Source organism: Mytilus galloprovincialis, chromosome 7 (genome assembly GCF_965363235.1).
Source record: "Mytilus galloprovincialis chromosome 7, xbMytGall1.hap1.1, whole genome shotgun sequence".
In the NCBI taxonomy this organism is placed as follows: Eukaryota; Metazoa; Mollusca; class Bivalvia; order Mytilida; family Mytilidae; genus Mytilus; species Mytilus galloprovincialis.
The window spans coordinates 39,752,541-39,775,538 of record NC_134844.1 but is presented as its reverse complement, the minus strand read 5'-3'; the positions used below and the strand labels follow the sequence as shown (position 1 = coordinate 39,775,538).

At 31.1% G+C, this 22,998-nt stretch overlaps 2 long non-coding RNA genes across 2 annotated transcripts; one reads left to right on the top strand and one right to left on the bottom strand.

The window, feature by feature from the left end:
- The first annotated feature begins 1,256 nt into the window (after nt 1–1,256).
- Nucleotides 1,257–5,018, top strand: LOC143081688 (uncharacterized). The gene is made up of 4 exons (XR_012980033.1): nt 1,257–1,348; nt 2,893–2,922; nt 4,080–4,255; nt 4,662–5,018. It is a non-coding gene; the product is annotated as an uncharacterized LOC143081688 (long non-coding RNA).
- Nucleotides 5,019–9,859: 4,841 nt separating this feature from the next.
- LOC143081687 (uncharacterized) lies at nt 9,860–11,999 on the bottom strand. The gene is made up of 2 exons (XR_012980032.1): nt 11,625–11,999; nt 9,860–10,320 (listed from the first exon to the last, which is right to left on the bottom strand). It is a non-coding gene; the product is annotated as an uncharacterized LOC143081687 (long non-coding RNA).
- Nucleotides 12,000–22,998: the final 10,999 nt, after the last annotated feature.

The following is a 22,998-nucleotide window of genomic DNA, read 5'->3' as shown; positions in this document are numbered from 1 at the left end:
TAAATAATATATAATAAATTAAAAAATGATTAATAGACTCAAGACAGCACAATATAAAACAATATAAAATATGTCCATTAAAATACAGCACTAAAAGACTCAAAACAGCATAACATAAAACAATATAAAACTTTTCAATTAAAATACAACACTAAAACTCTAAAAGTTTAAATAAAATGTTAAAAGTCTGTTCTATCCTGGAATTTATAACCTAGAGAACGTACTTAATGGGGTCTAGATATACCCCCTGTACAATACTGTTCATAGAATTGCATTAAGGACTGCTCTTTCACTTTTCTCGATTGTGGTGCACATTCCTCTATACCGTGTATCTTTATATATGTTGTTGTTTGTAATTTTATAATAGTATCGAGGAAAACATAAATTGCTGAGTGACAACTATAAAATATAAACAACTTAAACATTAAACGAATATAAATTACTGTTCATGGTATATATAGTAAGGTGAGCATTATTCAACCAGGTTAATTTTCGCTAAAACAAGCTATCGAAAATACAGGTGTGCGGATTAATCCGGCGCTTAAATGGGCTCTGGCTCTAATGTTGGCGCTCAAATAGTAATTTTAATGTTTTCGCTCAAATGTCCTGCGCCTACCTTTGATAACTAATTAAGCTTATTTCGAAAGAAACTGACTACTACCGTCGACATATTATTTCTTTATTCCAGTTTTATAAATGTTTGCACACAAACTAATTGTAATTATTTTTTGTCAAATTGGAAGCTAGTGCCCCTTTAACAGTTGTAAAAACTTTCGTCAGTAATGTCGTCATTAAAATATGTATTTCTTTTACATTTTAAATATCTGCATTACAAGTGGTAGGTTTAAGAGTACCAGAGTTTGTGTCTTATCCGAGTTTCCAAATTTAGTGCTGGAAGATTTACAATACAAAATTTTTTTTTACAAATGACTTATGGCACCTATTTCCTGAACATTTTATAAGGTGGACGATAATTCCCTACCTTTAAAACTGATCTTCAACGTTGCTGATTAATTAAGTGAGATCAGGTGAGGAGAGATCAAAGAACATTTTAGAAGAATAAAAAACAATCAAGTGTAGCAAAAAATGATGTTCACATCTGATATTTCATTTTTCCAGTCATTCGTATTTCATTGTAGTATTTAAAGAACTTCATGAATAATAAATATAAAAAAAAAATGTTTTTAAAAATAGAATTTCTAACGAAGCATTGATTCTTCAACGTGATATTGAAAATATGATCCAAGTTTGAAATACGACCTCTTTCTACTTCTAACATCAGCGAATTAAAATATTGAACCATATATGGCAACAGCTTGAAAATTGTTTCAAGTGTAGTCGAAAAAGGGTAAGTTTTTACAAGAATAGAATGGTTTATTTATTGTGCTAGGTTTACGTCTATAGGAAAGTCGAGAACAAATTAGGGATAAATACAGTGTTTTGTTTTTGTGAATTGGTTCGGCCTACGAACACTCGAGATTTCAAGGATTGGAATCCCCCTTCACATGGCATCGTATTTAATGACTCCATTCTGATCACAGATACTAATATTAAAAAGCAGATAAATGTTATTAGATATTTTTCTTAAATACAAATTAGTACAAACAGAAGTATTCTAAAGAAAAACTCATCATACATTAAATGAAGATTTGTTTTGAATCATTTGTGTACACGTATTTCAAAAGCAGTCAAATATGGTTAAACAGCAACCAAACTTTTGCATTTAGATTTTATAGCCGTAAACAATGTAAGAAAAAATTAACACTTAATTAATGTAGTGCATCTGTTCTTTAAGGTGGTTTTACCTTTCTCGAGAGGCTTAGATCTAAACTTTTGAAACCCAGGGATGAACGAAAATGTTAGGTGCTATATGATTAGAGTAGAAGGAAAACATGGTTAAATCAATTCAAGAACAGTTTTCTTGAGGGACGTACAAACCTAAACTAGAAATCAACGGACGCATTGAAATGTTAACAGCTTTAGAATTAAAATTGACAAACGAAAGGCTAAATTCATCTTAAAACAACTGAAAAAAACTCGGGGAATTTGAACCTTAGTTTCTTGATAATTTCTTTATTTACAAAACAGGAATTTCTGAAAAGTAGGTTAAAAACCATGTCAAATTTGCACCTAGTGAATGAATTCTATGCATACTTTTCTATGATAATTTAAAATTTCTTTTAAGTGGTATAAGATGTGAGAATTTCACCCCCTCCCCGTAATAAAAATAACATGCGAATATTTCCCATATGCTGCAAATACTAAACAGTTACATATAACATGTAACATTGTTATGCTTAATATATACATGTGTAGTTATTTGGTTAACATAGTATTCACCTTTTCTAACCTCACTCTGAGTTATTGGGATAAATTTTAATCTATAACTGGATGACCTAGCCACGGTTGACAAGGGTGAACTTTCTTTAAATTTTTTACTCGTGTAGATAATAGTACTTATCCGTTATTTGGTTTTACAAGCAAATATTAGTTTGACTAAATTAATTTTAAATAGCTCATATATATTCGTGGGTTGATTTGTGCTTTATACTACATCAACGTAAAGGACTATATCTCAGCGAAAATACAAAAACAGTTGCATGCTCGTTTAACTATAGGTTAAAACATACTCTAACTATGTAGTCAAGTTTTTAAAATAAATAGGCACCAAGGTTTCTGTTTAAACAAACAAACAAACACATAAAGTCATCCCTCTGGTCTGTCAGTGACCATGCACACAACATTAATAAAAACCCACACATTTACAATGCATTACTGTTTTACAAGAAAAAATTAAAAAAAGCAATACCTCGTGGTTAGTTAACTTTGTGCGCTTTTAAATTCAAGAAGAATTTATTTTTAATTTTTTAATGTTTTCAAATTTCATTTCAGGATACTTAAAAGATGAATGCTTTCAACTTGGTAACGTATTTCCTTTTATTTTCACGAACGTGATAATATTCACATTTACAATCATATGGTCATGATTTAATGCATGCATGTTTTCAATTAATATCATTAATATAACATGGAAAACATGTTTAAATAATGGTGTTCTTACCAAAGTCTATATATACAACGCCCTCAGAATACGTCATTTTTTTTAACCTGTTGCTTTATATATTATGCAGTTCATGACTACAGGCTCGCAGTAAACTTCAGTACGTTTTTTCCGTAACTGTATGAAATATTCCCTTGTTAAGAAAGTCATTTCAATAATCAAGGATTTTTTTGGTATATAAATATTTGGAGTAATTGAACAATTGGCAGATTTAAGATATACAAAAAACTCGTACATGTGTAAGAGATCATGACAATATCGAGGAAGAAAAATATTGACGAACATGTTAAAACAGCAACGTAACGTTGAAGGACTAACCCAAGGTAGTAAAATTCCTAAACGATTCTTATCGCTTGACCCTTAAGTGAACTATGACCTACGAAAACTGGACGTTAAAAACTGCAGTGTTCGCGCTACAAATACTTACGATGATTGCAGTAACTTTTTTTAAAGGATCGGTTATTATGCTTTATGCAGTAAAATCAAGTTATTTTTCTAATCCTACCTACATTAATACCAAAAGCATCGAAAATTATATGCAGTATCATATATTTTTATAATGTATTACCATATCCCTGTCGAAACAAACAGTTTGAAAAGATTTCATGTCTCGTATCATACTCATGCAGTATGATACGAGACATGATGTCCCTCCATGCGAAAAATAGATAACTTATCACAACTAAAAGAAATAGATAACATGTCACAACCAATAGAGATTGATAACATGTCACAACCAATAGAGATGGATAACTTAACCAGTTCAAACATTCATATGCTTTTTTTTATATTAAAATTGAGAATGGAAATGAGGAATGTGTCAAAGGGACAACAATTTGACCATAGAACAGACAACAGAAGGTCACCAACAGGTGTTCAATGTAGCGAGAAATTCCCGCATCGGGAAGCGTGTTTCAACTGGCTCCGAAACAAATATATATACAAGTTCAGTGATATATACTTTTTGTTAATATTGCACGATTCACACTGCATCTGATATTGGTCAATATTTTTGTAGGAGTTAGTAGCAATTATTGTTCTATCGATGTCTTTATGGCATGTAACAGAAGGAGGACAGCTCCTCGTGTAACAAAGTTAAAAATCATACATCATTCTTGCAATGGAAGAAATCCTGTCTTTTATTATGTGCAGATGGGATATGCAACGCAAACAACAAAAGTTTGGGATGGTTCTGTAAGTACATTAAGTTCATATATATAAAGAAGTAAACACAAGAAGTTGGTGCAACCAAACGACGACCCAAAATGTATAATGACATCTGCAAATCAAAATATGGTTTTAGATGATAGACACGTATGTCAAAATATAAATCGTCAACGAATCTTAAAAGTTGCAAATAAATATGATAGAGAATATCAAATATCTGTATTGATAAAGTTGTCAAGCGATTCTTGTTTAATTTCATTGGGCATTTGAAATTATAGATAGTATAAGAGCCGATTGTCAATGGTTCCTTGTGAAAACATTTCGGGTATTTTTCATGCTGAAACTAAGATCAAACAACTGACAGTGTAATATAAATCTTAATCTACAAATCATAATCATTCTAAATCACTTTCAATATCATACTTTTTTTCAGAATGCCTCACGGGATTGTACTTGGGTTTATCGTTACCATACTTGGGGAAGGATAATTACCGGATGGATATCAAAATGCGAAAACAAGAATATCTGTTCTACTACTCTCAAACTCCGCAACGGAAGATATTGGGATAGGCAGTTTAAAAACTGTTGCAATTAAATGCACATTAATTTCAAATAGCTTTCCGGCCAATTGAAATTTCGAATGAAGAATAAAACTTTGTTTAAAATAATACATATACACACTTTCAAATACCTACAAATGTTTTCTCAAGCTTATTAGTTGAAATTCTAAGGATGAAAAATTGTTGCAGTTGTCATAACATAATAAATGCAACACTAGTAATATGAAGTATATCTAACTTGTTTTTAAGTTTCCGGTGACGTCCGTTTTCACTGAAATAGAACACAAACTTGTTAAGAAGGCGGCTGAAACTCCGAGTGCGAGATTTTCATGCTGTGTGGAAGACCCATTGGATTCATTATGCTAAGAATGCATGCATGACTTTTCTCTCAGTCGACATTTAAAATCCCCTACCCATACTCAGGCAGATCTCCATCGACTGACCATTACCAGTAAATATACTGGTTGACAGATAAACAAATTCCTCGAGCCGTTCAGCGAGAAAAATTTGTTTACCTCCAAACCGGTATTTTTAGCAAATAGTCCTTGTAAGCATGATATAATTGTTTAATGACACCGAATGTTCTTTTTATCCATCTCAATGAAAGGTCAAGAAGTCTTCGGACGTCGCTTTTTATAGACATGGTATTTTTCATCTGCCATGATATTTGCTATCAAATACTCCGGGACATGAAATTTCCACATGACAAATACACCGGGAGAAAAAAAAATCTTGAACACATTTATATATAAAAAAATGTGAAAAAGCATTTCTCTCATGCAATCAAAATATAGCATTATTGCATTAGGTAAAATTACATTTAAAATTGTATATTTAAAATATGTTAAAGGAAAACGGCGTGAATATAGATGACACAAACAACTTAGAAGTTATAATACTATACACTTAAGGGAGGAGCATGACTTGAAGGAGTAGATTATAAGACCGAGGTCCAAATCAATAACAAGAAAATAATTAGGATCAATGCATATAGTATTTCCTTTTTACCGAATGCTGAAAAAGAAAAGATTTCAGTAGATGCAGATAATAACGAATTAGCAATTCAATCAAAATGTAGGTTTTCACGCTATTGGCAACAGTTGTGTCTATTCCTTGTGTTGGTAAACAATTCTTATCAACGATATAGCAATTAAAAATAGGGGAAATTACAAAATGAACATCAAAACTATAAGTCAAAGAAAACAGACAAAACTATTGCAAAACATAAAAGTTCTCAAAACAAATATTAAGTATACATGGTATATTCTATCAATAACATGGAGTGAACCAACATACCCGAGGAATCAACACTTCCTGCTCAACGTGTGACACACTCGTTAGTGAACTATATTCGATGAACCATATTCGATGATAAGATATTCAACAATTGCTGTTTTGTAAATGTCTTTTTCCTAACCCTAATGAATTACCATCAGAAATGAAGGGAACGTTAATTCTCTATCCCAAACACTTAACGAATGTCAATGTTTTAAAATGTAAATATAAGAAAGAAGATGTGGTATATGTTTGCAATGCGAAAACTGTTCGCACGAGACAACAGGACACAGAAATCAACAACTATAGGTCACCGTATTCAACAAAAAGCAAAGCCTTGCATAGTCAGCTATAGAAGACCCCAAAAAGACAAATGTAAAACAATTCAAACATAAAAACTAACAGCCTCATTCATGTACAAACCTGATGCTCCGTAGGGCTGTATACGACTCTGAACGGTTGGGGCAAGTATGGACACAACATTCAAGCTGGAGACAGCTCTGAATTTGGATTGTGATTAAATAGTTGACACAGCATAGGTTTCTGACACAGATGAATGTGGTTTAATGAACTTGATTTTTTGTTTTTGCTTTTGAGCAATTTACTGTGCTGTTGAATATTAATCCTCTCAAAAAAAAAAAAATATTTGAAAAAATTTTCTTCTTAATTTCTGAAATCTGAAATGAGAAATTGACCCCCCCCCCCTATTTTTTTTCACCTTCCCCTTTCCCTTATTCCTAAAATGATCTCAATTAAAATTTCTAATGGAGTTAGCAACAATAACTACTCATTTAAATACATCATAAAGTATTAAAAGATAAAATGTCATACAGTCATGGTTAAAATTAATGTTAATATTAATTAATAGTAACTTCTAAAAAAATAAATGGGGAATGTGTTCAAACGGACATGATGCCCCCGCTAGCATATAACGTTATAAAGGGACATAAGTCAAGAACAGTAAAAGTGAAGCTGTCAAAAACTGAATTTAAACTGAGTTTGGAGGTAAAAAGCATTATATACACATTTCATTAAATTTAAAACTTAAGTTAAGAGAACAGAAACGACTTTTTTTCAATTTTTCCACTTGTAAAGGGGCATAACCCTAGAATGGTAATCAAAGTGCTTGTAATCACTGAATGGTAAAGATTGCTTTAATTTATCAGTTGGAGGTAAAAGTGAATATTGCATTGAATATTGTATATAGCATTGATTTAAGTTGATTCAACTATTATTTTGGACAAAGACAGATAACTCCAAATTTCAAAGACAATTTAAAAAAGCATTGGATTTAGGTGATTCAACAACCATTTTGGACACAGAAAGATTACTCCAATTTAGTGTCTTGAAACTACAAAAATGCTTGTTTTTGGCTCCTTTTTGGCCCTTTATTCCTACCAGTAGACTGTTTGCCTCTTAACCATTAAAATGTATTCCAACCTTCTACTTATGGTATTTAACATTGTGGTACAATTTCAGAACAATTGAAATACTTATACACAACTTACTGTCCTGACACTAGATAAATGCTTGATTTGGGTCCCATTGGGCCCCTAATTCATAAACCTTAGGAACCATAACCCCCAAAATTAATCCCAAACTACCTTTTATGGTTATAAACATTGTGTTAAAATGTTATTGATTTCTATTTACTTATACTAAAGCTATTATCCGGAAACCATTCGTCTTTGGACGACGCTGACGACGACGACGACGTGATACCAATTTACAACCGCAAAAATGTTTACGGTCGTATAAAAAATGAACGTTTACCAGCACAAAGCGAAAACATGGTTTGCCACACATAGGATAGACACAACTGTAACTGATAGCATCGAAACCGACATTGCGAAATAAGAAAGCAGAACATACATTCATTGAAAATACAAAACTGTAAAATACAAGCAACACGAGCCTCTCTTTAACTAATCAAGAGGTAATATCGGGTATCCAGACATAAAAGGCAATTTTTTTTTGTCATATAAAAAAGATCTGTTGTGTTGCTTATGATATGTAAAATTCCTGTGTTGAGTCGCACTCGGTGTCATAATCGAGCTTAATACAAATCATTGGCCATGTAGATCTGTGAAACAAGAATTTTTCATAACAGCGGACCAACACTGGAAAATACAGGTGTATTGGATAGGGACAGAAATTTCGCCTTGCAATAGACTTCCTACAGAACCTTTAAAAAGCAGTTAAAGGGTTCTAAACATGCAGATATTTTGGATAAACTATGTGTAAGACAACTTTCAATTTTCCAAACTACATCAATAAGATTATTGATATAAAAATTGATTGTACAAGGCTCTTTTAATATACGCTACAAAAATTACACGGAATATACGCTTTTCAATATCGAAGGAAGAAAAACTTTTTAATGTCAAAGGAAGAAAAACTTTTTACTTGCAAAGGATGAACAAATTTTAATATAGAAACTAAATTTAAGAACATAATTGATCATAAATTAAAACACTTATAAAAGGTACTAGTAAAAAGTTTCCATTATGCCGACGAGCATTTTATTGTCATAATAAGAGGGATAACTCTTGATTTTCAGTTTTGATGTGATGTTATATATCGAACTGAATTACTGCATCATTAAACTGAATATGTCTTACAATTTAAGAGCAAGTAATAGATATAAACAAGTTTATCAAGTTTAAGTGATAATGGTTTGCCCTATTAACTTTTAATTAAAAATAAAATTTATCAAGAAAAATATTTAAAAAAAAAAACAATTAAAAAGGAAATTGAATTCGTCTCATTTTTAACAAAGTTTCGTTCTCCGCCAACTGTGTTTGTAAAAATCTCATGTATTTTAAGATATAAAACAGACGAGTAATGTTCATAACTAAATATGATTAAGAATATCGTCGACCGAGAGAGTGTCAAAACAGCATATGGCCCTGCAAGTTGCCGATACCAATATGTTGCCATTGTACTCGGCTATGTTATTATTGAGACAGCTTATTATATTTTCTCACTAGATCCAATCAAGGGGACCTAAATCTAAGAATACATAGTATATTTATTAACTGCAATTGAGCTTTGAACTCCCGGTAGCTTTTTGATTTGTATCCTTTTTCGTTTCATTTGTTTCTTTTGTGAATAATTCAGAATTAATGAGCTATCCTATTTTCAATAAATTTCTATAGTTTCTTTTAATGTTTTAGGTCCAGGAAATCGTGTTTGTTCTTTGATTTTCGTTTTTTTTAAAGATTGGACTCAATTATTATATTTTTCCAAAGTCATTCCCTTAAGATATATATGAAGTGTATAACAATTCCATGTACATCCTACTAGAATATGCAAGACGGAGATGTTTGGTATATTTGACACAGCATCATACCTTGACTTATATTTGAATGGTGTCAGATATAACTTAAATAGGTAATGGACTTTGCCATTTGTATTTACAGCTTTGGAGAAGGTAGTCGATACATGCTAAACTTAACATACGCGTTTCTAATTCAATGAGTTATGGGGATATTCAGCCCATGCAGCCAGTCTCAATTAATATAAAAATGGTTATATTTCATTTGACGAGCGTATTACCGTCTAGATGAACTCCGAATAAAGTTGTACTTCGACTTTTTATGTTCACTACAAAATGTACATATATGTATCGAAAACAGTCGCTATTTTAAAAGCCCTAATATGCCACCAATATGCATAGGTAAACCCTAAGTGTAGTATATAACAAGACGAAATAAAGAAACCCCTTGACTCTTTAAACATACTAAGATAAGAAACAGTTGAATCAAATAATTGGAAGGAAAAAAAGAGAAACGGATGTATTTGTAGCTTTTTAATTTAATTTCCATCCTGCAAATGACGTTTTGGCACGATAAGCATTGTTCCTTATAATTGAGGCATTGGCCTGGTGCGACGAACGAATGTACACACTATCACCCTGGTTTAATGATACGACTATAGTTCCAGAGTCTGAGTCGTAGTCTAAAACATCATCCGTTTCGCCTAGTGTGCTGCTATATACATCATTATTAACCAAGACGTCTAACCATGTCTGTCCTCGACTTGCTGTATATATCGTCCATGCAAAAACATACACACCTTGAATCGGAGCATTGAATGTTCCCGTGTAATGGTTGTAGCCACCTCCAATATTAGTTTTAGCAATGTCAAAAACCAGTTGGTAATGAACGCTTGGGGCTGGGGTATTTGATGACATGTACGCATAGAAAGCTACCACTTGAGGTTCACTAGCTGGCATTGAACGTATAAAATTCCCATCTGCAAAAATAAGAGAGCTTGTTAAAAATATAAATCGAAAGAACCGGGGTCTGTCTCATATGCAAGTAATTCTTTTATAATAGATGTACAAAATTCCTTTTATACTTAGACAGAGATGAGTCTGTACTACAACTGGTAAGATACATGAGTGAAGATAATAATAACACATAACATCTTACGACAAAACAGATACAAAACAAAAACAAATATCAATTAATTATATAACTCCGTTAGAATTTTATTTTTACTGTCTTTTTTTATGCCGCAGTCATACCAAGTGTTCATAATACGATACTTTGAAAAGTATACGAACGGCGGACATCAAATGATTGAAACAAACCCGTATAGGAAAATCATCTGAAAAGTACAGATTCGATTTCGAGTGATATGAAATTCAAAGCCAATACTGATAAATAAAGGCAACAGTAGTATACCGCTGTTCAAAATTCATAAATCGATAGGGAAAAAAACAAATCCTGGTTACAAACTAAAACTGAGTGAAACGTATCAAATATAAGAGATCTACGACACAACAGAGACACAACACCGAAATGTAACACACACAGAAACGAACTATAATGTAACAATGGCCATTTTCTTGACTTGGTACAGGGCATTTTATGAAAAAATGATTGATTGAACCTGGTTTTGTGGCATGAAATTCAAAACCAATACTGATGACGATACTTCTAAATATAAAATATGCAAAGAAAATAACGCTTTTTAAGTCTTATTTGTTGAACAGTTGTCAAGTCATAGTTCCAGAGTACATATTAATAGTTGATTTTTTCAATACTATATCAGTAAATTATAGTATATAAACTTTATTTGATTGAAAGAAACGGGTGTATTACAGTTAAATACTGCTTTTTGAAGTCGAAAAGAGCCCATACTATAATCGCAGAAAAAAAAAATTGGAAACCACCAAATCATAAGACAAACGACTGTACCAGTAATCGATGAACTTTAAGATTGAGCAACACAAATTACACCAAAAAAAAAAAAAAAAACGCTAGTTGATATCAGATGATTTGAAGATGCAAGCATATCCTGCACCATTTTTAACGCTCGTCGTGTTGCTCATGAAAATTACACTGTGTTTTTCATAAATCACGTCAGGCCTTATTATAACCTTACGAAATTAAAGCCAACCTGCAATGGGGTCGACCAAGGAATTGTAAATGAAATACTTCTATATAAAAAGTCTTATAATTTCATTGGCTTGTATCTGACGAATAACGAACACACTGTGGTAATATTACAATGAATAACGAAACCAAACATGCCAAATATGATATACTTACTTGCATGACTTGCTGGCAACATAGGTTCCACATTTGGCATTTGCCTATTGCCCAAATCCAGGTTATTTTCGACAATGCTGTCGTTAACTGTTTTGTTTGTTTGAATATGCTCTCCGTCAGGTAATTCGTACGGTTTTCGTTTGGTCTGTCCAATCGAAATCAGTCCGTACAGTTTCTGAATGTCTTGTCTTAGTAATCTGTTTTCATTTTTGAGAGACAAGTTTTCCTCCTGAATAGATTGAAGTAGCGTACGGATTTCATGTATTTCTTTTTCTACATCTATCGCAAAAGAATAATGAACGAAACTAAATGATATTAAACACAAAAATATTATGGTCTGAAAACTTTTACATAACATCATTATAAGACGTTCACATATAATGGTTGAAAGATAAGAAAACTAATTTAGTCAAAACTATTTCTCCATACGAATTAGTGCAGACTTTATCTAGTTTTATACAAGTAATGTGCGTAATTTATTCTTACGTTTATAATACGAGTGTATCAATTAAATAGTGCATTTTTATATTTGAATATTCTAGCATAATTATGCATTCAAATTCTAATATGTATTAAATCAATGAAATGATTAAAAAAGGACTATGATTTGATAAAAAAATAGATATAAGTAGATATTTATATGTTTCATGTATAAATAAACTATCCGAAAAACGTTAGTCACTATATATCCTTTTATCAAGTTAATTTAAATATTATTCTCAAAAATGACACTGATTTTGAAATTCAAAAGAAGGAAAGATTATTCTAAAACTTTCCTTTGCCAAAAAACGTCTTCATGCAAACAATCATGTTGGGCTATATCTTTCTCTTTATAAATCAATACCACTCTATTTGAAAAATCAGTTTATCTCATATACCTATTTACACGTAACAGACCAATTTCAATATAACATGGCTGAATTCGAAAAGTTTCACGATATAGCAACTGCACAAGTATCGGTGTCAAACCGTTAAGTAGATTCTGACAGATGAAACCACGGTCACGGGATAATTTCATACTACAAATGAAAGAAATTCGAATAATATAAAGGTTCATAGGTTAAACTTCAGAGTAAAAACAAGGAGACAGTAACGGGATGTCGACATCTGTTTGACAATTATATAAAGATAAATTAAAATGGTAACAAAATGAAACTTTAGCATGCTTCTTTCGGATATATCCCATCCCCAATTATTAATTACTGTTATATACAATTTTTAAAAGTACTGTTCTGACTTATCCTGTATTTAAGTGTGACATAATTTATACGTGGCGGTTCATCATCAAGTTTTGACAGATATTGCCATTTTTACACAATAAGATTTACCATGATTACATAGACATGTGTTCCTCATAGGTTTTAGGTCATGCATGGCAGTACCTAGATAAATAGAATTAAATGCATTTTATATTTTTGAAAATATAAAACTGTCCAGGATTTTGATGTATTCTATGAAGGGTTTTGTTAACTGATGATTGCGTTCTTGCCATTGCGTTATCATTTCTCTCAACTTATGAGTTTTGAACATTCTCTCGGAATATTCCGCCTCTTTTCCCCCCTCATGGTAAAATATAGGAAGATAATAAATGCCATTTAAAATTCGAAAGGTTACTCGGAACTCAATTTACATAGCAAATTCAATTATACGTGTATTTCCATGTGTTCAAAATTACATTAATATGTACTCATTTACCATTTATCAATTCCTTAAAAAAATGCAGCTAGCAATAAAGTTATTGTTAATTGCGCTTCTTTTTTCTCGAACGTTGATATAAAAACAGCTCTGCTAATTCCTCATACTCAAACTTCGAGATTACATTGTCTTAAAAAGGTGAGTAATTATTTTTCTCGAAAAGGGATCGTAAAGAGTCTATCATCATGAAGTCATTTCTTCTTACTCCAAAATCTTAATTAGTTTACCTCATAAATTAAAACTTCCATTTGAAACATGTTATTATTTGCGTTAAGTCTTTTTCTTTCCACTAGAACTTTCGTTTTTTTCGGCATTAAACATTAGGTTCCATTTTTTAACAAATTAACTGGCAACATTCAGCAGGGTTTGAAATTTCCTTGATAAAACAATATCGTCCGCGAAGATTACTTCTAACTTCTGTCGCTACATGTAACTTAGATTCTTTTCTTTTATCATAGAGACAAAGTCAGAAATCAGAAAAAAAACATAATGAAGAAGATAAAATGCATCCTTGTTTTGGGAAAAATGTTTGATCAAACCAGTTTGATTCGTATTTTCCAAAAATGACCTTGTTACTTAGTACGTTTTTTTTTCAAAATAGAACGTATTAGTTTAAGTTATTATCAAATTCATGTTCTCGTTTTTGTGCAAACAAGGGTTTTTATACGCCCATTAATAAAAACTATAGTATTTATTCTTCCATTATGTTTGCCTTAAATTACTGCGACGTTTCTTTTGCGGTTCAGTATATATATAAAAAAACAGACAAAACATAAACTATATCATGTGAAAAGAATTCGTCTTAGACTTACCATAAATTATAAGGATACCACAAAGTAGTGCGCAATACTGGTGTAAATATACACAACCAGTCAACATCAGATTTGTTCAGTTTCGGGGTGTCATATCGTTATTTTATAAATCGAAATGTGTACATATTAACCTTTTTTATATTACGGTATATCTCAATGGTGGGAGCCGTGATGTAGTGGTTAGTGCATCGGACTACTAACACAAAGGTTCCTGGTTCGATTCCCATTTGGGATGAAAATTTCAGGAACTCAATTTTCGGCTCTCCATTGACACCATTTGCGAGTATGGTCTTGAGGAAGCGATGATAGTCCGTCGGAAGGGGACGATAAATGGCTGGCCCGTGTTAAGAGAGAGCTATATCTCTTGCACGTTAAAGACATCCTTGTAGATTTCGAAAAAGAGTAGGCTAATGCCGCTACAAGGCAGTACTCGCACCCGCAAAGTGGAAAGGGATTAATATAAGTTGCAAAACTTGTTTCCCAATCCACTATAAATAAATATGTTTAAACTAATGGTGAGAACATTTTATAAAAACTTTGTACCAATTCTGTGACATATCATATCATCATGATTTTGATGCTCACATAGAATGACTCTAAATATTCCCATTTAAGGGGAAACGTTCAGTGCTAATTAAATATGTTCAATCCCGCAACATTACTTTTTCGGCTTATTATCTAAGAGAGTCGAAAGATACCAAAGGGATATTTAAACTCATAAGTCTAAACAAAACAAACAATGGCATGTCAGTAAACGACGAAAGGACAAACAATTATTATAGTACACAAAACATTACATAAAAAACTAAAGACTTAGCAACACAAATCCCATAAAAAAACTGGTGCTGAGCTTAGGTGTTTCTGAAGAGAATCTGCACCACGTGTGGTACCCGTCGTGTTAGCACAAACACGGTTTTATTGAGTATTTGTCACATTCGATGGAAAGAGGACGAGATTGTTGTCAATTTAACATTGTCTGTGAAACAGATATTCAATAACGGTGAACCAACTCGAAACGGCATCTGTATAATTCTCCGTGAATATTTATACTTTAGCACTTAGATCTCCTGGTTCGTTCAACGAAAATGAAAAAAAAATCCTGCATTTTGTTTTTTAAGATCCCCCTTCCATCATGTCCATTGTTCGTCAGAATACAGCACATTTATACAATATAATAGTAGATTTTAAGTTTTTTTCCCCTCAAAGCAAATAGTATTTTAAACCCTAAAAAAAAAAACGTTTTCTCTAAATGAATGTGCAGTTCAGGAGGCATCAGATAACAGTGTTTTATAAACGTGTGTTTCATTTTTCTTTGGTGAGTACATGATTTCTGAACGTATCTAACATTTAAATAAATTTCTAAGTGTAATTCTACTTTTATAATCTTATTAACGTCGAATTTAAAATAACAGCAAGACATCAGCAATCATTGAAATAAAGGTAACTGACTTGACACATGCACATTGTGCATGCCACGTGTGTGATGAGAGTAATATTTAAATGATATAAGCTATAAGAAAATTGCAAATGTATTTGTATGCACTTTTAAAGTTTTCGCAGTATATTAAGTATACAATTTGCATCATCTTTGTTGGCCATGTTGTAAACATATGGTTAATTTATTATTGTATTCTGGGAGAACGGATACAGCAGATTTTAAACAAATATTAAATAAAGTATACCTTTCAAAGGTAATAGGGAACCAGTCCTATTTTTAGCCTTGTTTAACAACATCATCCAGATTCAAGTCATGTGTATCCTTTTTATGTTGCTGTGCGTATAATAAAGTATAACTTTGTCTTTATATGTTTAGTACTGCAAAACCGAAAGTTGAAGAGGACCGAATTGGACTGAAATGCATAAAACTTTTTTTACTTAAATGTATCACACTCCATTTATTGAAGTAAACAGGCAATTCTTTTTAACATTAATTTACTTTTTTTATGTAGTTTAAACCCAATTATTTTAGAATCGTACATTATAAACTCTGTTGTCGAATGTTACAATATAAACATAACAATCCATTTTCACAACAAACAATCTTTTACTTCCGAAGTCATATATCTTTAATTTATTTGGTTAACGTTGATTAAATGTCTAAAAGTAATTTAATAACTACAAATGTATTGATAATGCAAAAATAAATTGAAATCCCTAATAACAACAAACTTGTCTAGACTCTTGGGGATTAACTGCTTGATATGTTTCGTAGACGTCATTTAACTGTTGGAAACCATTCGTTGTGCTCTTGATGTTTTCTTCGTAATTGTTTTTGTTGTATACATGCTATCTAATCGACGTATACACACATCTCCGTTTGATATCATTGAGCTGCTTATTTTGGTTAACCTTTTTTTTAGTTTCTGTCTTATTGATAGTTAACAAAAAACCCATCAAAGTATATTTCTAATAATTAAGTTGTATGAAAAATGACCGTATCATAACCGTTATCATCATCATCATCATCATCATCATCATCATCATTATCATTATCTTTATTATCATAATTATTATTATTATTATTATTATTATTATTATTATTATTATTATTATTATTATTATTATTATTAACTGTATCACTACTGAAACCTCTATAATATATAACTTGTATATATAAATCATCTTCATATTTATCATTAAAAAAACTGCTTACTCCTACATTTAATAACATGTTAACAAAACTTTTACATAAAGAAGCTGTCCGACATCACAGTGTTTGTGTGGGTCTCTCTAAATTGCAATATTGATAAGTTCAAACATATCAAAATCAATGTATCGGTAAGATTTGTGCCAGCATTAAGCAGGGTTAGGTCGCTTCATGATATAACTTATTATCCTTCTCTAAAGGTTTCATTTCGTATTTGAATTATAGTTTCTACCTTTTTTTTTATTAACTTAAGAAAGTAACAACATTCAAAAAGAAACCGATTAGTCGAGCATCATTTTGGTAATTCGGTACTACCGAGCGATACTCGAGTACTCGTTGACATCCCTAGTTCAAAGACATAAAAATCAGTGCATCTGTAAGATGTGTGCAAGCAATAAGCAGGGCAATGTCGTTGACTTCATGCTTTTACTTAGTTTCATTCTCTAAAGGTTATATTTTGTATTCATAGTCTGGTTTCTACCAATGTTATGTAACTATCATGCTCCATTGATCGACATATGGGACGTCGTCAATTAAATTATGACTTAATAAGATAAGATCTGTAACGGGTGAAGAGCATCTTGATTGGTTGGCAGTTCATATGACAGAAATACTTTGAAAAAAACTTAATATAAATTTTTAATTTTTTTGCCGTTTCTCTATTTTGAAATTTAAATTTGAACGAGAAATACTTAGATAACGTAAGTTATTATCATTCGTTTATAGCAATTTTGAATCATGGAATTCATAGGGCTCTGGTGAAATATAAACCTTATTGATATGCGGGATTCGTTTTTTCTAACAAGTTATAACGGTTGAGAATGATTCTATCTATGACAAATTAATTTTTGTATTATTTTTCATTATTATCTCCAGTTCAGTTGTTTTTTTTTATGTTTTTCCCTTTTGCTTTTTAAGCTGGTTTTCTTAGTTGTTGATCTTATCCTCTAACTTATGTTTAATTTTGTTTTTGTATTATTTTGAATTCTCGTTTTTCTCGATCGTAGAACCGCTAAATATAATTTAATAATGTGTATGGAGACTAAATCATCAAGATGAGACACAACAAGAAATCGTTAGCTAAACTGTGCCTTGTTACAGCTTTTTTTTTAAATATGGTTTATAAATCTAACAAAAAATAGTTATATACATCATATTTTATTTTCTGGATTAATTTGAACAAATGCAGATTGAGATATCGACATATTTCACTGTCATAGTTAAGATTATTTGTGTGTCCGAAATGTGTTTTTTTTTTCTTAATTTACTTTCATGGCTTGCATGAATTACAATATATTTCTAACATTAAATATGAAAAATAGATATTACAAATATTTCACATTAAAAATGTTAAAATAACACTTCATTTACAAATATCTCACGCTTTCTCTATGTTCTATTTTATTTTATATTTTTATCACTTTAGGTTTGCTGTGTATAAGTACAAAATGAAGTGTTTCTGTTTAAACCTTTAACGTTCGTTGACTTTTCAAAAAAATGCACATTTTCACGATTGATCGTCCTTGTTTGGCGCTCAAGCAATCAAATGTGAAAAATTACATATATTTGATGTTTGCCTCACGAACTATTTATTTTTCATTTGCATAACTGCAATAAAAACTGAAGTATGAATTAAGGTAGTTCAGGGGTATACCGCCATCTTGATTTGTACAATCACAGTAAATAATCGGTCTAGTTCTTTGCCCAAATCCGCAAATTTGGAGACAGATTTGCAATTTGTTGGTTACACTGTTTATTTATATAAAGAAAACTTAGTTATTCATTGTACTATCGTAAATGTTTAACAGATACCAAATATTTGTACTTATAGAATTAATTTTTCATATAAGCCATTTAAGTGGATATAACTCTTTTAGTACTAAATTTATACTGGACATTTAAGGAAATTTTCATTTTCTACTTGTAGCCAGAAAACAAGTTCGGTGACAACATTTTTTCTTTTTTATTTTCTTAAAATATATTATAAAACTTATTCTCATATTTTGTTTACAAATTTTGTCTTGTAGAAATCTTTGTATGCAAAAACATGTGTTTTTTTTTCATGAACAATCTAAGCACATTTTGGCAATTTTGAACGATTCTTACCTTGAAAAATAGCGCGGTGACCCATACTTTTTATCATTTTAAAAAAAGCATAGTTTTATAATTTTTTTTATATACCCCTGAACTACTTTAAATAATTTCTGAAATAACTTTTACTCGGAGCAGACTGTTACAAAACTGTACATTCTTGTTCCTCTCTTCGAAACTGGAGAATATTCTCTTAATTAATCTATTCCGAGAAATTAAAAGTTGTCTGTACTTTAAGAAGATATTTTTAGATATTAATATTTCGCATCAAAAATGTTAAAATAATGCCTTCTAGACTATCTAAAAATTGAAGACTCATGTTTCTAGAATGTGTAGATTAACTTGTGTTTTTTTTATGTTTTTTGTTTGTTGGTTTTTTCATGTATAAAAATTGATATCATAAACACTTCATATTACAAATCTTACCGCTGCGTTTATGTTTTTTATGTTTTATTTCTTTATCACTTTTGGTTTGCTACGTATAAATACAAATTATAGATTAATGTACAAAAAGATCGTATGAAGTGTTTCGGTTTATGCCTTTAAAGTTCATTGACTTAAAAACAAAATGCACACGTTAAATGAACGATCGTCCTTGTTTTTCTCTGAAGCATTCAAATGTGAAAAATTACATATTTGATTTTCGCCTCACTAAATATTAAGTATTTCTATGCACAACAACAAAACTAAAGTATGAATTGAATTATTTCTGAAATAACTTTCACTTGGAAGAGACTGTTCCAAAACTGCACATTCTTGTTTCTCTCTCTGACATTTGCAAATATTATCTTGATAGATCTATTCCGAGAAAGAAAAAAAGTAGTCTGTACTTTAAGAAAATGGAATTATCGTCAAGTATATGACAATATATATGTGGTATGATTGCCAATGAGACAACTTTCCATGAAAGTTGAAATGAGTGAACGTAAGCAACTACGGGACCCGTAGTTCAACAATGAGAAAAACCAATACCTTATAGTCGACTATGACAGAACACGACATGAATAATATGACACATTTTAATTGAAAGAATTCTAGTGAAATGCCCTCATTTGTTGTAAAATTATCATTTGGTGAGATAACGTCAATTGCTTAAAAATAAGTTCATCATGAATTATTTTGGTGGTTCTTGGCTGTTTCTATAATGAAAATAACGGCGAAAAACAGCATACATTCTGTAGTTTTCATCATTTTTGTGAAAACTATACATATCATGACGTCATTGTGACATCATCAGATAAAAAACTTTATATTTTTCATTTATATTTCATGACTCTATGCTTTTCCAAACATAATGTGTCGATTTGAAATACATTGTAGTTGTCGAACATTTTTATGAATTTTGATTTTTTAAGAATGATTGTTTCCTGGGTGGCGCAATTAATAAAAAAAAAAGGTTTTGTTTATAAACTTAAGAAAGCAACATCATTCTAACAAGAAACCGATTAAACGAGCATACTTTTGGTAATCGATACTTAGTACTACTTAGAGATACTCGAGTACTCGAGTACTATAAAAAAAGAAGATGTGGAATGATTGCCAATGAGACAACTATCCACAAAAGACCAAAATGACACAGACATAAACAACTATAGGTCACCATACGGTCTTCAACAATGAGCAAAGCCCATACCGCATAGTCAGCTATAAAAGGCCCCGATAAGACAATGTAAAACAATTCAAACGAGAAAATTAACGGCCTCATTTATGTAAAAAAATTAACGAAAAACAAATATGTAACACATAAACAAACGACAACCACTGAATTACAGGCTCCTGACTTGGGACAGGCACATACATAAATAATGTGGCGGGGTTAAACATGTTAGCGGGATCCCAACCCTCCCCCTAACCTGGAACAGTGGTATAACAGTACAACATAAGAACGAACTATAAAAATCAGTTGAAAAAGGCTTAACTCATCAGATGGACAAAAATACAAGTGGACTTGAAATCCCTAGTTAAAAGACATAAAAATCAGTGTATCGGTAAGATTTGTGCAAGCAATAAGCAGGGTAAGGTCGCTTCATGATATTACTTATTGTCCTTCTCTAAAGGTAACATTTCGTTATCATCCTATGTAAGGTAACTATCATGAACCATTGATCGACATATGGGAAGTCGTCAATTAGATTATTACTTAATAAAATAAGATCTGTAACGAGTGAAGAGCATCATGATTGGTTGACAGTTCTTATGACAGAAATACTTTTAAAAAAGGCAATATAAAGTTTTAAATCTTTTGCCGTTTCTTTACTTTGAAAGTTGAATTTGAACGAGAAATACTAAGATAACGTTTTCATCATTCGCTTATAGCAATTATAAATCATGAAATTTAGAGAGCTCTAATGCAATCATTATCTTATTGATATGTTAGATTCGTTTTTTCCAAAAAAGTTATTACGGTTGAGAATGATACTATTTATGGAAAAAGAAATTTATTAAAGTTTTTCTTTTGTGTTTATTATTATCGCTATTTCAGTTTTTTGATGTTTTTCTTTATTGCATGTTCAGTTAGTTTTCTCAGTTATTTCATGTATATATTTTCATACTTTACTTTAACTTATTTTTGTTTTATTTTGTATTCTCGGTTTTATTTTTCGATCGTACATGTAGAACCGCTAGATATAATTTAATAATTTGTATGGAGACTAAATCATCAAAATGAAATACAACAAGCAATCTTAAGCTAAACAGTGCCTTGCTACAGCTTTTTTTAACATAGTTTATAAACATAATAACGAATAGTTGCAGACACAGACACATCGTATTTTATCATCTAATGCAGATTGGGATACAAGTCGACATATCTAAAAGCCAAAGTTAAGATTATTTGTGCGTTCGAAATTGCTTTTTCTGGATTCACCTTGATCAGGAAACCTCAAGGAACAAAATTTGAAAGCCAAGTATATTGAAATACTCTTACACTCGAGAAATTAAACACTCTTCTTCATATTTTTTTAAACATTGGAAAGCATAATTAACTTTTTTAATTCAGCTTCTCTCGTCGTGCCAGACTGTATCTTCTCATTTTTTTCGAAGGAATTCAAATCAGCGAAGCTGTTTATTCACCTTTTTTTAGTTTTTTTTTCTAAAAAAGACAGATAGGAAAAACATATAAATCAAAAAACTTAAACACATTAAATGTTTCTTCGAAATATTATAAATGACTGTAATAATAAACAAGTTCTATCATTGCAAAATCTTATCCAACACCTTCAGATGGGATTATTTCTTTTATGTGTTTATAATAATATAATGTATATATATATAATGTATATTTAAATGCAATAAAATCTGAAAATTCTGAAATTGACAACATGTACTTGTTTTCTGCTTTTTTGTCTTGTTTTTTTTTGTTGGTCTCGTTGACACATACTCTTTTTCCATTCTCTATTCTATTTTTACCAAAATCACATTTCTTCAGATCTGTTAAAAAGTGCCGTAAAGACATCAGATTTTACCTTCTTCGATCTATCATTGCATATATTTTTTTTTATCTAATAATCTTGGTTAGTATCGAAAGCAAGGTAGTTTTATAGAAAATTGTTTTACTAAAACTATACATTGAACAAAGTAAATCTTCATGGGAAGCTTGTTATTGTTGTCAAGTTCTTCCGATACTCGAAGATGACATTAAGTATTCCAGTACTTCCATTCCATCTACTTGAATTGAAAAATGATGATATATGTAGAAGAACAATACGTTATAAATTGCATAAGCCCTTTTCTGGATTTACATTCAGCAGGTGGGCTCAAAACTGAATATTTGAAGGCCAAGGATATAATTGAACCGAAACAGTTACAGGGCTTACTGACAAAAAAATGCACATTACTAATGGTCAAATTCATCTACGATGAGTTTATTTACACTAGTCATTTTGGGGCCCTTTATAGCTTGCTGGTCGCTGTGTGCCAAGGTTCCGTTTGGAAGACCGTACTTTGACCCTAATGGTTTAACTTTTTAATATTTTGAATTGGTGTCTCATTGACACTCATACCACATCTATATAGTTAAAACACTGCGTATCAACTGAAGTCTACAGGACACATTGCTTGATTAAAAAACCAAAAAAGAAATTTAAACACTTCATGCGTCCAAAGCGCTTTGCTGGACTTTCTTTCAATA